General features: G+C 44.9%; 1 protein-coding gene across 3 annotated transcripts in view; it reads right to left on the bottom strand.

Annotated features, from left to right (window-relative positions):
* The window catches only part of SLC16A7 (solute carrier family 16 member 7), a 134,494-nt gene extending 116,429 nt beyond the window's left edge, over positions 1 to 18,065 (bottom strand). Inside the window, exons 1-2 of one of the 3 annotated variants that reach the window (XM_075930718.1) lie at positions 17,740 to 18,065; positions 14,978 to 15,105 (exon numbers count right to left, since the gene is read on the bottom strand). The gene's annotated coding sequence lies outside the window, so the exon portion shown is untranslated. Of the gene's footprint in view, positions 1 to 14,977; positions 15,106 to 16,300; positions 16,886 to 17,739 lie in introns of those variants that run through there. The other 2 variants (XM_075930713.1, XM_075930720.1) reach the window with 2 other exon arrangements.
* Between the last annotated feature and the right edge of the window lie 263 nt (positions 18,066 to 18,328).

Here is an 18,328-nt window from a genome sequence, read left to right as displayed (position 1 = left end):
GGGCTACATTGTCTCACAGGACCCAGGAAAAAAGGCTGTTCCTTGTGTTCCCAGTGCCCTTGCTTATGGATACTGAAATGGCTATCCACATCATTCCAGAGCCTCTGTCTATAGCAGAGAGGCAGTTTTCAAAAGAGCTATGTCACTTAGGAGCACAAGTTCCACACAAAGCCAATGTAGATACTTTTGAAAATCTTGCTTCACTTTCTCTGCTGGGCACTGAATAACGAAGGACATTTTCACATCTCACCCAAATATACCTGCATGTAATTAAAATTCAGGGGCCAACCTAGAGCCTACACTTGAACTAACAAAAACATAACAGACATTTACAGCAAGAGAAGGACCTTTTTAGGAGGAACAGGAAGAGCCATAAGACTCACCTGAGATCAGAGATTATCTAAACTAAAATCAAAGATCTAGGTTTCAAGGGCACGAATATAATCTCTTACCACAAGTGTGTTTTCAGCCTGATGCTCAGTAGAATGTACAGATTTAAACTTCATATACTTTTAAAAATCTAGTGTGCTACCACCACACCACAGCATGGAACACTGCAGTCTTCATTATGCGGCATTGATTCCACCGCAGATACCACAACAAAAACTTCATTTAAGCAGTCTTCATAGCAGGTGTCAGAAGCAAGGCAGTTTCTAATGGAAACATATATTTCCTATCCAGTTAAGAACAAACAAAACACCCTGCCCCAACCCAAAATGATCTAATTTATATCAGTGATTCTCAGTACAGAAGCAATAATGATCAATAAAAAAGTGTAATGCAAGTTTAACATCATTATAATTAATTGCCTTACTTTTGCATACTGTTCAGATAGCCATTGAAGTCACCTATATTTTCAGTTTTCTTTTTTTATATATTTAGTATTACCTCTTCAGAAGGCATAATTGAGCACACTTTTATTGACTTCAATCCAGCTGTGTCATACAACCTGAGGATCTGCCTCTCAGGCCCTAATCTTCCACTGTAGAAGTGAATGGGAGATTCAGCATCAGGCTTTCTGTCTCTAAACTGTTATAATATGGCTGGCTCTCACAAGGACAACCCTACCAATCATCAATTTGTCTTCATGGAAAACTTACCCAACATTTTGCCTTCAATTGTGCATAAACAGCTCTTTGAAAATTACTGGTGCCTTAACTATTAGCAAAATAACTTTTTTACATAATGAATAAAAAGTTGAAAACTGCTGTCACTTGTGCTTTACTCAAAACCAGTCTATTAATTTTAAAATGCCTGAAGCTAAAGCTAGTGGTGGGAGACAGTTTCATTAAAACAGACTGTCATATTGTTTGCTTTGGAGAAACCTATAGTCCCTTATTTTAAAAAAACTTTAAACATTGCAAAATGAACGGAATGTGTAACTGCCCAGTGCCCCACATTTCACTCACTATGTTTTACTATGTTTTACATTCTGTTTTATGCCAGAGACAGATTTTATTATTGCTGTCTCCCCAAAGCCCTCATAAAAATGGAGATGCCTATCTCCAGAGCCTATCCCAGTAAGACCTTTTAAACTGAATATGTTAAAATGATTGTTCTTGTCTTCTTAAAATAATTGCACACTTTAACAATGTACAGGGTGGATCCTCGTTGGCATCTTGGATTCTGGCCTTCTGTTCCCCACACTTGTACAAAAATCATCTACCTTTGCTATCTGATTTACCCATGTCAAAATCCATTTACTGATCTCTCTCATCTTTCCACAGTAAACAAAAGCTCTCTCCTGCTTCTGTAACTTATTTCAGATATCCACTAATTCTGTAGCCCCTTTCCTGACAACAGTGCTATTTCTCTTTTCATTAAGTTCCTCTTCACATAACTCATCTTTGATAAACACTTTCTCTTCACAGAAGTGCTAACAAAATATACAAAGAAAAGTACAGTATCTGAACAAAGCCCATTGAAATGACAAGATGTGTGAGTGCCACCACTCAACCATGCTATATTTTTGTTATAACGCCCTGTTTTCATACCTGTCTTTAAAGCAGAGTTATATAAGGAAATAATCATAATAAATTTGAGGTACACATTACATAATATTCTGTATAACACTGGCTTATTATTGTTAATTGCACAGTTAGTTTCAAATTACTAATTAAATCCATGCAAGCTATCTACTATCAGTAGGCAAATGTAAAAGAAAATAAAAAGTAATACATTACCTAGAAGAGGGATGCTATCCACGATAATAATCTAGTCTTGATAACAATAGGGACTTTAAACAGTCTGAGCATTTAAAGACTCTTTGTAATTCTGATTGGTTTATGACCACACTGTATGTTTTTATTGTTTATTTTGAACACCCAATAGCGAAAGCAACAGGCATCTCAAATTATTTATAAGTATGAAGTTATGATGCTTCTGCCTCGATGCTATTTCATAAAAGGGGAAGTTACAGAGTTAAACTGGTGTTCTTCCCTAATTCTTATACAAGTCCACCTAGGATCTCCCATGAAACTTCTTTATTTGCTACACATGATTTTTCTGATAGTCACCATGTAGTTTATAATTTATGAAAATCTATCATTTATGAAAATCTATCATAAATTCTTTCATATTGCACAGACAGCATAGTTTTAAAAACATGTGGAAAAAATTCAGATAAGAATCCAATACGAATGCCCACATTTAAGGCAGCTAGGATTTTCAGTCTATTGATAATATTAATAAGAGTTCCACATGCAGAGCTCATGAGTCTTTCATATCACTTAAATAAAAGTACAATGACTGAAAACTATCATTAGTTATTATTTCAGCTTACATCAAAAAGCACAAAAGTCAGCTATGCAGTAAATATCACATGCATTCTCTTGAAAACAGTAACAGCCATGTGTTGCAAATATGTATTTTTTTCTAATGTAAACAAAATTATCCAGCAATTAACTATAAATATGGATTTTATAATATGCAGATTTCTTTAGTCAGATTCATTCATAGACATAGTAAAAATTCATATTAGGTTTTATAGTTTAATTAGAATTTTATGCATTAGTATAACTATTATCTGCTGCATTAATTAAAAATATCATTCCAAATATATACAGTATTATAGATTTGGCTTTAGATCTGCATAGTTTTTATTTTATTTTATTTCCAAAAGCTCACAGTTTTGATGTAGGGTAAAATCTAATCATTTTGAATATATGGGGCAAAATAAATGAATGCATGAGGCAAAACTCTGAACAAGTTACAAATTGTTACTCATTAGCCCTGTGTAAAAATGCAATCACCATTTTCAACAGAAACATTTCCCTTTTTGATTGATAAAATTACCACACTTTTTCTGTGAAAATAGAAAAATAAGGAAAAGAAGATTTAATTGATTTTAATATTATAAGTTCAGTGCAAATTTTGTTTTTCACAGCCTTCTGTGTGAATTTTGACTCAGTATACGACTCTTTGCTGAAAGAGTTGACCTTGCATGTCTAAATGACACGGAGAACAAATTCTGTAGCTTCTAGTAGAGAAATAAATTGAAACCTAAACTTGCCCTAACTATTCACTATACATCTCATATTAATACTTCTAAGGTTTCACACCATCAGCTATTTTGATTTTAGCCAGTGAATTTATCCAGTGTCTGAAACAGATTTTATAAGAAAACTTCCCATTTTGCTCTGCCTAGTACTTTTTCAAAGTTCACAGTGTAAGGAGCAGTTCTCACTATGAATTACATCTATCTGAAAATAACAATTAGTTACAATTGGAATTTCTAAGACTGGCAGTTATCTCACTAAAACACTGAAATTAGTTACAGGACTACCATGTACAAACCCAGTACAAAATAAATAAAGAGATGTTTTTTCCTCTTGCTTAAAACTCATTTAATAATGAGAAAATATAATCATTTAATTAATCTCTGTGATGTCTGAAAGTTTAATTTGTATCTGACATTGTTCCTTTAGGAAGGATGAAATGTATGATAAAGAAGAATAGTGATAGGTAAACTTCAGTTGCCAAAGCAGAAAGGATCCAGTTGAAGGGTGTTCAAGACCTAAAGACCACAGTAGCAGGGGATTATGTTTGCTGACTTAAGTACATAAAGAAGAAAGGTGGGGAACACAAAACACAGATGGTTAGTAAAGACCATTTGTTGAACACTGACACATCATGAGTAATAGCCTATTTCCTTTCTTTGCTTAGAAATAGGAAACAGACTATTGTTCAACAACTTCTGTTCCTCTTTCTTCTATATTTATGCCAGCAAATATAATCCTCACCTTCTGCAGCCTTCAGTAGAAGGTTACACTTCCTTTCACAAGATTCCCAATCTCTTGCCTTTTTTTTTGTTTTGTTTTGTTTTGTTTTGTTCATCTGGCTGGCAGGGAAAGCAGGGAGAGAGAAAATAGGGCCTTCACCTGAAGATTTCCACACCCACAAAAGAGAAATGTGGTGTGAGAGAGTAGCTGCAAGTTTCTCAACGACTTGATTACCTGCATACTACTTCAAAGACATTTTAACACCAGACTAGAAAGAGAAACCTCTGAACTGTCATCCATGCTTAAATTTGACACTGTACCCCTGGGTCTTAACAAAGACACTAATTATCTTACCCATTACAAAGATAGCTTCCCCAATTATCACCTCTAATATCATTAGCTCACAGACATTTACCTTCCCCCCCACCCTCCCTCTGTTCTGATATTTGAATTGTCCTTTTTATATGCGTTCACTTTTTTTTTTATTGTATCCCTTTCGTATATATGGTCATGCCTATTTTCTTCCACAATTTGATCTGAGGAAGTGGGTCTGGCCCACGAAAGCTCATCACCTAATAAACCATCTTGTTAGTCTTTAAAGAGCTACATAGTCCTGTTTTTTGTTTCCGCTAAACTAGACTAACACGGCTACATCTCTATTACACCCTTGAAGGTGAGCCTGGTGCTCACAAAAGGAAGATCTGCAGGCCTACGAAGAGAACAACTTCATGATAAGGCCGCCAAAAGCAAGACTAGGAAAGAGGTCAGTCACTGGAAGTGAGGGTGCTGAGAGGGACAGCCAGTAGCAGGAGTCATTAGTGAGAGGCAGACATAGACTGTACAAAGAAGTGGAAATAGAGTTCAGGAGATCATGAGGAATCTTTAAAAGTTCAAATAAGTTTCCAGTAAACATTCAGACTTTCAGAAACCCAGCTGCACCTCCTAACCAGCTGAGGAAAAATTAAAAAACAATGAGTGGTCCTGTAGTATCATATGGCTACGTCTAGACTACACCCTTCTGTTGGCAGAGGGATGTAAATGAGGCACTTTGAAGGTGCAAATGAAGCGGGGATTTAAATATCCCATGCTTCATTTGCATAATTGCGTCATGGTGCTGTTTTGAACAAGCGCCATTTCGAAACTGAAACTGCAGTTTAGACGCGTTTTTTTCGATAACAGGACGCCTTTTTGAAAGATCCCGAACTCCAGGATAATTTAAAAAGGTGCCCCATTGTTGAAAAAGCCACGTCTAAACTGCAGTTTCAGTTTCAAAATGGCGCTTTTTCGAAACAGTGCCATGACGTGATTATGCAAATGAAGCATGGGATATTTAAATCCCCGCTTCATTTGCACTTTCATACATCCCTCTGCCAATACAGGGGTGTAGTTTAGACATAGCCTTAGAGACTAACAAAAATGTATGTAGTATCATGAGCTTTCGTGCGTACAGCCCACTTCTTCAGATGAGTGGAGTGGGTTGTGCCCATGAAAGCTCATGACACTATATATATTTTTGTTAGTTTCTAAGGTGCTACAGGACCACTAGTTTTTAATTTTTTTTAAGTTACAGACTAACACGACTACCCCCTCAGACTTCTAACCAGCTGAAGTTCACTCTTCACTACTACCTGTTCCAATACAAATAATAATTTATGCATAGATACTATACATTTTCAGATCGTAGTGCTCATAGCTGACATATTTCCTTTAATCTTATTTTCCCATATCATATAATTCAGTCACAATCCAGCTATGTCACTAATAAGATCACTAAACATTAGAGCAGGAGTGGCAACAACCACTATTTAGTGCTTTATAATCATTCATGTTCTAATTACCTGCTATTGGATACTCACAATTTTCTTTTAGGCTGACACTTTTCAGGCTTGTTTTCTATTTTAACATTTATTTTATGGTTGAGCAGAATCAGTATAGCCCTGTTGGCATGAGAGGAGTGTGAATGTTTTCTACAACAAATATATTCTTATGATATTCTTTGAAACATACCCACAATCTGACTGGTTTGGTGTTGGAAGCTGAAATTTAGCATAGAAATAGTGTTTTATTTTGGTGCAGAGAAAATTTATTTCAATTTGACCAAGTTATGAGCCTTTGAAAATCACATACAGCACAGTACACTGTTTAGGACAGTGGTCACCAACCAGTAGATCAGGATCTACTGGCAGATCTTGGAGCCTCTGAGAGGTGATCTTGACTGGTTTGGCCAAGAAGCTATTAAGTGCTGGAACTTCAGCTGCCCCTCCCCCCACTGCCTCGCAACTCCTTACCTTTGCCTTGGAGCTGCCTCCCCCACCCCTAGGAGCCTCCTGCTTTCTGTGCAGGGCAAGGAAGGGAGAAGAGAGGCACTGATGTCAAGTTGCCCCCTCCCGCACCCTGTATCCTATCACCACAGAGCAGAGAGGGGACATATCGGGACTTGGGTTGGAGAGTGCTAGCTGCTTTGGGGAGTGGTGCAGAGCCAGGACAGGGAGCCTGCCCTAGCCTCACTGCACCACCACCCAGCAGCCACCTGAGTGCCCAGTCGGAGCCCACATCCTGAAACCCTACACCAGTCATGAACCCCCTCCTGCACCCGAGGCTCCTGCCCCAGCCCCAAGCACCCCTGAACCCAAACACCCTCCCAGAGCCTGCACCTAGAACCCCTTCCTACATCCCAACTGTCAGCCCCAAGGTCAGGTCAGAGCCCCTCTCACACTCCAAATCCCTTAATCCAAGACCAGAGCCAGCACCCCAACTCATTGCCCCTGCCTGGTGAAAGGAAGGGAGGATGGGGGAGGGAGGGAGAATGGAGTGAGCAGGGGCGGGGTCTCGGAGAAGGGGTATAAAGGAGGCGGGGCAAAGGTATTTGGGTTTGAGGTAGCTCTTAGATTGCGCTTAAATTAAAAAAGTGATCTCATGCTTAAAAAGGGTGGAGACCACTGGTTTAGGATTTTGTTTTGCTATGCTTTTAAAATTAGCAACCCATGAAGTTTGCAAAATGTGTATCTATCCAGGTAAGTTAGCTATGCTGTGGAAAGCATATAGATGGTGTGCACAAGCTGGGTCCTGCTTTCTGTGACTATGATAGCGATCTAGCTTCACCAATGCAAATACTCCTCAAGAGTGAATTTTGCATACTCTTTGGCAAACACAAAATTTGACCTGTTTTGTTAACCAACAACAGCATAAATTTCAAACTTTAACTTGTAAATGCAATTCAGAATTCACGTTGTTAGCTTGCTATATAAATCATTCAAGTGAGCAACAATCAGACACTTGAACAAGATCCAGTGTCTTCTGTAATGGAATGTACTTGGAATATTCACTGCTTACAACTGACTCAAAGTACAAGAATTAGTTGAGTGTATTACATATGAGAAAGATTAAAATCTGAAAATTAAACAGTGTGTCATATTTCCCAGTGTTGAGTATGTGATGGCCCTCTTGCATTATGGTGTGTTGCATTGGGTTGGAGGGGAGCAGCATACAGAACTTTCCATGGCCCATAAAAAGACCAGACAGGATCCTGGGTACTGAAGAGGAAAAGGGAGTTCCTTAATCTGCACAGTGCCCTCACAGGAACAGGAAAGAATGGGGATGCAAAGCGTCATAACTTTGTACCCCTCATTCTCCAACCAGCAGGACTGGCCAACCACATTGAGGGGTGAGCTACAGCCCACAGACGGGAATTAGTGGGTACACAATCGAGCTCTTAAAACTATATGTCTGTACTGAAACCAGCTACCAATGTTGGGCCCAATGGGTAGTGATCAATGGTTCGATGTCAGGTTAGCAGTCAGTTTCTAGCGGAGTGCCCCAAGGATCAGTTATAGGACTGGTTTTGTTCAATATCTTTATTAATGACTTGGATGAAGGGATGGATTGCACCCTCAGCAAGTTTTCAGATGACACTAAACTAGAGGGAGAGATAGATATGCTGAAGGGAAGGGATAGGGGTCCAGAGTGACCTAGACAGATTAGGAGATTGGGCCACAAGAAATCTAATGAGGTTCAACAAGGACAAGTGCAGGGTCCTGCACTTAGGATGGAAGAATTCCAAGCGTTGTTACAGGCTTGGGACCAACTGGCTAAGAGCAGAACTACAGAAAAGGACCTGGGGATTACAGTGGATGAGAAGCTGAATATGAGTCAACAGTGTGCTCTTGTAGCCAAGAAGGCTAATGGCATATTAGGTTGCATTAGGAGGAGCATTGCCAGCAGAGCTAGAGAAGTGATTATTCCCCTTTATTCAGCTCTGGTGAGGCCACAGCTGGAGTATTGTGTCCAGTTCTGGGCCTTCCACTATAGAAAGGATTTGGATGCATTGGAGAGGGTCCAGCAGAGGGCAACCAAAATGATTAGGGGACTGGAGCACATGATTTATGAGGAGAGACTGAGGAATTTGGGTTTGTTTAGTCTACAGAACAGAAGAGTGAGGGGGGATTTGATAGCAGCCTTCAGCTTCCTGAAGGGAGTTTCCAAATAGGATGGAGAAAGGCTGTCCACAGTAGTGATAGATGGCAGAACAAGGAGCAATGATCTCAAGTTACAGTGGGTGAGGTCTAGGTTGGATATAAGGAAAAACAATTTCACTAGGAGGGTGGTGAAGTATTGGAATGGGTTATTTAAAGAGGTGGTGGAATCTCCATCTCTAGAGGTTTTTAAGTCTCGGCTTGCCAAACCCTGGCTGGGTTGATTTAGTTGGTATTGATCCTGTCTTGGGCAGTGGGCTGGACTTGATGACCTCCCGGAGTCTCTTCCAGCTCTATGTTTCTATGATTCACCCCATAGCTATAAAGAGGTAGGCTACAATTTCTATTCACTAGCAAAGCACCCACTCACAAAGAACTATAGCTGGCTGTAGGTTCCATTGGCAGAGGGTAGCTTTATTTTGATGTCAGGGATTCATAGAAGCCCTAATGGTGGACCTGAATGCAGCTGGGTCATCGTCTTTTCTTTCCAACACAGCTTCTCCTAATTTTTGGAGTGTGTCAGTCTCTTCCAAACCTAGTGGAAAAGGGGTTTCGGGCAGCTTGAGCTATTGTCTCATAAGCTACATCTAGGCTGCACTGCTTTTCTGGTATACCAGAGGAATAAGAGCTGTATCGAAAGAGCACTTTTTTCTGAAATTTGGCACCATGTAGACAGGCCAAATTTCAGAAAAGCCTCTTTCGACAGCAAAGTGGAAAAAGATATGCAATTTGCATACTGCACATTGCTTTTCTTTTTCCAATTTATCTTTGCAGTATAGACCTAGCCATAGTAAGATTATGACCAAGGCCTGCAGGATGGCAGAACTCAGAATGTCAATGAATGTGATGCTGGATTGACCCAAAATAAGAAACAAATCCACCTTTGATCCATATAAAATAAATATCCTGTCTTCAGTTTCAAGGCTCTGTAGCATTTAGTTCCTCCCTTTCTCTCTTCTCATAACACTTCTGCTTACTCTCAATGAAAACGCCAATACTATACTAATCTGGAATAAACAATCACCAATCCCTTGAAGGAAACAAAATTACAAACACGTCTTAACAAGTTCGTCTCTCCCCAGGTCAAGTTCTCCAGGACTCTTTCTCAGCAGGAAAATACATGTTTTTTTTTCTCCCCAGAAACATCAGCAGAAACATTTCAAGTCAGTGGGGAAATAAATAAGAGAATAGGGTCAAAGTAGATGTTTGGGGTCTAGAGTTTAACCAAATAACCAAATAAACCAAAGAAAACATGTTCCCTTCTCTATAGGATTACTAAACAATTTCAGTTCCACTCTTTAGGGAAAACAAAGACAAAAGAGTCTCCTTCTCAGCAGAGTAAGAAAAGTAAACAAACACGGTTAATGCAGCTAATAGGATAAAATAAACAATTCAAATTCTCCTCTGTAGTAGTGGCAATAACTAAAAGACCAAAAATCTCAGCCATTTGGCTCCAGAAGAAACAGTCCTCTCCGCTTAGACTGGAAGAATAATCATCTCTTCTCTTACAGGAGCCCTTAACTCCTATGGGTATATCTACACTACCACCCTAGTTCAAACTTCCCGGGCTTCATTTGCATATTGCCGGGCGCCGCCATTTTTAAATGTCCACGGCACGTACTACGTAGTTTGGATTAGGCTTCCTATTCCGAACAACTGTTACTCCTCGTGGAAAAGCATTTTCGGAAAATCATGCCAGTGTAGACGTAGCCTATGGGTATGTCTAGACTACATGCCTCTGCCGACAGGCTATCCAACGTAGTCAATGAAGCGGGTATTTAAATATCCCCAACTTCATTAAAATAAAAATGGCTGCCATGCTGTGCTGGCTCAGCTGATGATCAGCACAGTGCAGTAGTCAAGACGTGGGTCGGTCAACAGGGGAAGCCTTTGTCTATCGTTCCCTTATGCCTGCTTCATTGACTATGTTGGGTAGCCTATTTTACATGCCTCTGTTGGCAGAGGCATGTAGGCTAGACATATCCTATGTGGCATTCCCTAGACCATACCACAATTGCTTACAGTGTCTTTTGGCTAAAACAAGGAGGACGCAGGACTCAAACATCAACATCCATCCTCCCCTTAATCAATATTTCATTAAAACACTCTTCTTATGTAAAAACATTTAACAGCTGTCCATCAGTGTGCGGGTCACAGAAAAAAAAGAACAATAAAAATACCTGCACTGCTTCAAGATTTCAGATTTCAGTCAGGATATCTAGTTTTTAATGTGTCTCAACTGCAATACATACTCTATTTCCATAGTTTGTCTTTCAACTCAAGTGGCACAGGAACATGCTTTAGAGTGTAAGGGCAGGGATTCAATTCCTCCAGGACATTACTTATAAATACCATATATACATTCTATAATACAGTATGCAATTGCATGTTAATAGAGAATCTGTTCATAATTTATTAGTACAGGATGGACCTTCCTGGTCCAGCTTCCTCAGGACCTGACCAATCCTGGACAAAGGAGTTTTCTGTACCAGGAGAGGTTGGGGGGTTGCCAGCCTCCCTGCTGAGCTGCGCTCCCCAGCCACCTGGTACTGCTGCCCCCATCCCATGGCTGCAGCAGCCCTTCAGGCTCTGTGGCCCTGTGAGCTCCAGCAGTCCTGCTGACACTTACGGCACCATTGGCTACAGGCTCTGCAGTAGGGATGTTAACTATCAGTTATTTTACTAGTTGAGTAGTCGATGGAATTTCCATCGAGTATTCGACTAGTCGATAGGCACTTCCGCATTCCTCTAGCAGGGGCATTCCTTGTACATTTCAAAGGAGGAATGAGGAATTCCGTGTGCAGCCCAGAGCCAGTGGGAAGTCCCACTGACTTTGGGCTGCATGTGGTATGCCAGCTTTGAAGTGTACAAGAGTCCCCAGCAGGCACTCTTGTTCATTTCAAAGCAGAAGTGCAGCACGGACCCCGGGGTCAGTGGGGGACTCAGAGTCCCACGCTGACCCCTGATTCCATGCTGTTCTGCCAATTTGAAATGCCATACAGAACTCGGGGTCAGCTGTGGACTCCCCAACTGATCCCTGGCTCTGTGCCACATTTCAGCAGAGCCTGGGATCAGCTAAGGACTCCCCAGCCGACCGCAGGTTCCATGTGGCATTTCCCCAAAACCCTGCTCAGCTGGGAACTCCCGGGTTCTGGGAAAATGCCGCACAGAGCCCAGTATCAGCTTGGGAGTTCCCAGCTGACCCTGGGCTCCACATGGCGCTGCTGCCTTGAAATGCTGCTTTGGCATTTCAAAGGGGCAGTGCCGCACAGCTGAGCCCACGCTGAGCTGTGCAGAACGGCCACTTTGAAGTATGCCCTCTTCTCCCCTCTCCTTTGCTGACTCTACCTGAGAGGCAACAAGGGGCGGGGGGGAGGATCAATTAGTCGACTGACTATCCAATAGGCATTTGCTTATCAGATAGTCAAGTAGTCGACTAGTCCTTAACATCTCTACTCTGCAGCTCCCTAACCTTGTAGACTCCAGCAGAACTTTCTGGCTTCCTGTCACCATCGACTGCAGGCTCTGCACCACAGTTTCCAATGCCCCACTGGCACCATCAGCCAGCTCTGCTCTCAGCTGTCAGCAGCCTCTCCCAGACCATGAATGTTGCTGGATCAGAGAGTCCCAGACCACACAAGTTCAACCTGTATAGTATATTCCAAGGCAACCTAAATCACCAGTAAGGTGCAGGAAATGTTTAGGCAATTGTTATATGGTTGGTACAAAACCAGGGCTGATTCCTTGGAAATGGGATAAGAGTGAAAATAGTCATTTTAAACTTGTTTGCCTCTTTTTAAAAATGTGTATTTAAGGATTCAAGCTTTCAAAATGTTTAAAACATATTTTGTGTTTTGGATATGGTGTATGATGTCTTTCTGAAATTAAACTTCCAGTAACTGCCTTTTTAAAACATCTGTCACTTTTTTTATCTTTTTTCTTTTCCATTCACAAGTCTTCCTTTCTCTTGTGTTGTCTTACTCAGCTCACACTTTTGTGAGAGCTAGTTTCCCCACCCTTCATTCTTTACTCACACATTCAAAGTACAAAGAGAGAGCATTTAGGAGATATCCTTGTTGCCTGCCAGCTGGAGCACAAAAAGAATAAGGAAAGGAATATCAAACCTACTAACTGTTATATAATTGTGCACTGTTTACTACACTTTGTTGGCACTTAAGAGACTGCAGCTTTTTTATGGTCACTTTTTCCTACTCCTCGGCAATAATAAACATAGCAATAGTAAATAATGATAGCACTTATATAGCTTTATCTTATCTGATGACCTTAAAGCTCTTTACAAAGGTACATACATTCCATTGTATAGTTAAGGAAACTCTGATAGGAAATATTAAGTGATATGCCCAAAGTCACCCAGGCGATGTCTACACTACAGGGCTTTATTGGAAAAATGTATGCAAACTGTGCTGCGCAATTTTTGATAACTTTTTCTGATAATTTTTTGGAAGAGGTTTTTACGAAATTTGGCCAGTGAAGACAGGCCAAATTTTGGGGAAAAAAAAACCTGCTTCGGAAGAGCCCTTCTTCCTCGTGGGAGGAGGAAGACAGGGCTTCAGAAAGTAAAAAAAAGTAGAAGAGCAGATGCATTCTCTAGATGCAGCAGAGTTTTTCTGGGATACCTCCCATGCCAGTCTAGACGCAGCCAAAGAGTACCTTGTTTACAGTTATGGGAGATAATGATTCTCACTTCTTATTTATAATGTCACCTGAAAGTGAGAACAGGCAAACAGCACAGAACATTTATAGCCATCTTTGCAAGGTATTATGTGCCAGATATACTAAACCAGAGGTAAGTAACCTCAGGTCTGCAGGCCAGGCCAGATGTGGTTAATCGGGGTTATCCCATGACAGGCCAACAGATGCTTCAGTAACTCTGGAATTATGCACCCCAATTTAGGCACCTAATTTAGATTTGACAAGACAATTATTGTGAAGTGTAATAAATATTGTAATACAGTTAATAAATGTCTCAAATTATATACCACTTAGGAATCTGTGATAGGATTGCTAAATGTATGTATATATATATATATATATATATGTATTTTTTTTAAATCATACTTTTTTTGAATAAAGTAAAAAACTTATTTTGAATCTTCACTGTAAATAATTGTTCAGACTTCTATAAATGTGATTAACAATATGGTACAACAACTTCAGCTCAGCTTGTATCAGATCTAGTTTGAGTCTCCTCTGGCCTGGGGGGCTGAATGTGGCCCCCACCTTATCTGGCTCTGGCCCCCATGGCTCAGCCCCGCAACCCTCGAGCATTGGGGAGCCCATGCTAGCACTCTAGCCCCTCTGCTGCCTCACCATGGGGCTGGAGTATGCAAATTCTACAGGCAGTCCCCGGGTTATGTACAAGATAGGGACTGTAGGTTTGTTCTTAAGTTGAATCTGTATGTAAGTCGGAACTGGCGTCCAGATTCAGCCGCTGCTGAAACTGACCAGTTTCAACAGCGGCTGAATCTGGACGCCAGTTCCGACTTACATACGGATTCAACTTAAGAACCCCAGGCATCCCCAAGTCAGCTGCTGCTGAAACTGATCAGCGGCTGATTCCAGGAAGCCCGGGGTAGGGGCTTCCTGTAGTCAGCCACTGGTCAGTTTCATCAGCGGCTGACTTGGGAACGCCTGGGGCAGAGCAGCTGGGGTGCTGCTGGGTTGGTCCAGTAGCGCCCAGAGCGGCGCTACAGGACCAACCAGCAGCGCCCCAGCTGCTGTACCACAGGCGTCCGGAGCAAAGCCGCGGAGCACGGGGGCAGCGGGACAGCCCAGACGCGCCGTGGCTGTCCTGCTGCCCTCGGGCTCCGTGGCTTTGCTCTGCTTTGCTCCCCGTCCCCCTGGTCTGCAGACCAGGGGGACGGGGAGCAAAGCGGGGGAACACGCGGGCAGCGGACAGCCCAGACACGTCTGGGCTGTCCGCTGCCCGCATGTTCCCCCGCTTTGCTTCCTCTCCCTGGTCTGCTGGAGACCAGGGAGAGGGAGGGCCCCGTTCATAACTGCGGGGACTGCCTGTACTATGATGGGTCCCCTTAGGCTCTGGTGTGGGAGGGGAATGTGCGGAGTGTCTTTCTCCTTCTCAGTCCTAGGCCATGTGAGTGAGTTGCGGGGAGGAGGGGGGGAATGTTTGTTTGTTTTGTTTTGTTTTTTGCTTCTCATTTGTGTACAGCTACCAACTGATTCTTCTGTGAGTTAGCAGCCCCGACCCGAAAAAACGTTCTGGTCTAACTCATAAAACTCTCTTCTTATGAAACTGATACTTACAAGTTTCTACCTTTCAAAATGAATTTATAAATTCATTTTAGTGGATAGAGAAACAGCATCTATTCAGCATCCTTTCTCAGAGTATCAGAAATCTTCAATATTAAAGAAGTTTAATATACAGTGTAAATCTGGAGAGGGGAGAAAATTCTTTTAAAAAATATGTATCTGATTAATATTTCTAAATACAACAAACTTTAAATGCACTCATTTTATTCTTGCTTTATTGGCCCTCTCTTGTAATTTCTCTTTCTACTTTTTCTATCTGCCCAAAATATTTGACTTTAAACATGACCTTCATATGATTCAACTCTTGTTAGATTTGGGCTGGTATGTTGCTCAGCTCATCTGATGTGCTGCTGAGTTTACAATCCCACGCCTGCATGGCAAACTGTATGCACAGTAATGCAAATAATTACTATTACTATCAAGACCAATAAAATATATATGTTTTCACCACACAGGCTTTCAACAGTAACTTCAGTAAGATTCCAATTTCACTAGTGGGGCACCTGATATCTGAACTTAGATATGACAGCTCAGAGAGAGTCATTCCTACGATATTGTATCAGGAATAGGGACTGATGAAATAATGTACCTACTGGATAGTAGGACAGCCAGAGGACAAATGAACCTCAGCATGGATTACGGTAGGTTCTTGATCTGCTCTAAACTTATGCCTCAGCTGTAACTTTATATGGGCCGTTCCAGCAGCCACAAATAGCTGAGGCACTGATGGCAGTGCCTAGTGATGCCCCCTTACCATGGCATCCTGCACTACAATAGTGGTGGTGGTGCAAAGCTAATTATGCCCCTCCTGCTAAGGCAGCCTTTTAAACTGGAAACACTCCTGAAGGTTTACTTTGCATCCACTGCTATATCCTGGAAGTTTTGTATATGAAGTAGCTGAAGTAACAAAATGAATTCCCCCGTGTTCACTCCTCTCTCTATACATTGCCAGGGTTATAACTACCAACCATAACCCACACTCAAGTTATTGTAGCAGTAATCAGAGCAATAAATACAGAGCTCGGGGGAGGGGGAGTGTACTTATTCTGGCCATATTTCCCCACAGCTCACCGAGGGCTGCGAGGCCAGGCTCTCCATTGCCTTCAGCCCCGCCTCTCATCATTAATCTTTTTTAAGTAGTTCCCACCTTTCTCTCCGGAGTCTCCCCCTCCCCCCGTGTAAGTGCCTTTGTACAGTGTGAGCAAGGAAGAGGCCTTGCCAGGCATATGCGGAGCGAACTCAGCACCGCAGCGCAGCGCTCCACCCGGCGCCAGCTCCCCCAGAACCAACTGGGAGACGCCTGGCGGCCGAGCCCACCTCCCCTCCTAGGAGGATCCGGTTCCCGTTCACAGTCCTCATCCTCCATTCCTCGCCAGCTGCCTTCTGCGCGCCGCTTCCCATTGGCCGCTGCAGAGGGGCGCCCGGGGGGCAGCAAAGCCTGCAGCAGACAAACTGCTACGCTCGCCCAGCATCGCCAGCCGCCCGCGGCCCAGCCCTCTCTGGAGGCTGCAGCCTGCACCGCGCGGCTTTGTCCGAGGGCAGGCGCAGGGGCCAGTCGCTGTGCAGTCTGCAGCACGCCTCGCCCGAGACAGCGGCGGGCTCCGGGGCGCAGCTCCAGCGCGGGGGAGGAGAAAGGGGCCGGGCTCTGCGCTGAGAGGGCTAAGGAAGCTCGCAGTGATGCTGCCGCCTCCTTCTGCGCCTGCAGACACACAGGCGTGAGCCAAGCCCCTCTCAGTCCCGGCTCCGCGCTCCCCGCACCGCTGCAAGCGGAGGTGCCCAGCCCGGCTCCCCACAATAACCGGCAGCCCCAGGACGCAGTGCCGCGTGGCTTGAGTCTCCCAAACACCCCCACCAGGGCTGGAGTAGTTAGCGCCTCGCAGCGCGCCACGGGCGGGGCAACACGGCGGGGGCGGCTTCTGAGTTTCTCCGTTGTGTGTGTGTGTGTGGCGGGGAAGGGCAAAAGGGCTGCCAGGTGTAAGTCGCGCCGCGGGGGCCCCAGCCTGTGGGGACGGCCGGGGGTGGCTGGTGTGTGTGCGCTTGCGGCAGCCTCTGGTGCAGAGTGTGTGTCTGGGTGGGGGGAAGGCGTTAACCTGCGGGCTGCCGCAGCGAGCCACGAGCAGTTGCAGGATGCCCCTGCGCGCGCGCCCGCGTGTCAGTGAGCGAGGCTGAGCTGAGGGACCAGCCCCAGGGCAGCAGCAATTGTAATGGGGTGTGTGTGTAGAGGGGGGGGGGGGCTCTGCGGTGCGGCCCCCGCCCCTTGCCCACAGCCCGAGGGCGGCAGCAGCTACAGTGATGCCCCTGCGTGTCAGTCAGTGAGGCTGGGCTGGGGGACCCACCCTTGGGCCTTGCCTGCAAGCCAAGGGCAGCAGCGAGGGCTGTGTCAGCGGAGCTGTGCTGGGGTCCCGGCCCCTTGCCCACCACGGGCAGCAGCTCACGTGCGGGGGACGCGTCAGTGGCCACGAGCGAGCAGCCGGGGCATCCCCCCACACGAGCCAATGGCAGCCGCTCCTTGCGCAGGGTGTGTGTCCGCGGGCGCACAGGGCCGCCGCCTGCACCTCAGCACTTCGGCGGCGGGTTGTGTGACAGCGACTGGCCGCCCCGGCAGCTGCCCGCCCGCTGCCCACGCTGCGGGGCAGCAGCATGAGCGCAGCGCGGAGCACACGGCCTGAGGCGCGCCCCCTTCCCTCCCCCGCCCTTCCAGGCAGGGGCCAAGAGACGCGGTCTCCTCCTCCCTCCTGCTGCCTCGGGTACGTTACCTGGTCTCTAGCTGGGGCTGGGTGGGCCGGCTCTAATCCCGCCGCCGCCGCCGGCTCCTCTCACTGCCACTGGGCGAGGGGGTTTATTTATTTATTTATTCCCCATGACGTGTCCCCAGCAGCAGCCGGAGGAGGGGGCAGCCCCTGTGTTTGTCTGCGGCAGGCGGAGCGGCTACTCCTGCTGCTCCCGGACCTGCGGGGCTGCCTCAGCCTGCTGGCCGCGCGGCGTGCAGGGCTCCGGCTTCCTGGGGCAGGTGACAAAGGGCCAGCCGCGGCGGCGGCGGCTGGAGCAGCAGGCGGGTGGCTGGGCGGAGGCTGCTGCCGGAGACGCCTCCTGGGCCACCCAACCGGGCTCCTGGCCCTGCTGAAGGGACGGGAGGGGCGCGAGGAGACCGAGAAAGAGGGGGCGGGGGCGGGTGTGAGACCAGGGGCCAGTGGGGGAAAGGGAGCGGGAGTGAGGCCGGGAGGGGTGTGGGGGTCCGACCAAGGGGCAGTAGTGGGATGGGAGCAGGTGTGAGACCAGAGGGGAAGTGGGTGCGGGGTGCGGGTATCATATCGGGGGGCAGTAACGGTCGGAAGTAGAGTGAGT

This window comes from Pelodiscus sinensis, chromosome 1, assembly GCF_049634645.1.
Source record: "Pelodiscus sinensis isolate JC-2024 chromosome 1, ASM4963464v1, whole genome shotgun sequence".
Taxonomy (NCBI): Eukaryota; Metazoa; Chordata; order Testudines; family Trionychidae; genus Pelodiscus; species Pelodiscus sinensis.
This window is presented reverse-complemented; position numbering and strand designations above follow the sequence as displayed.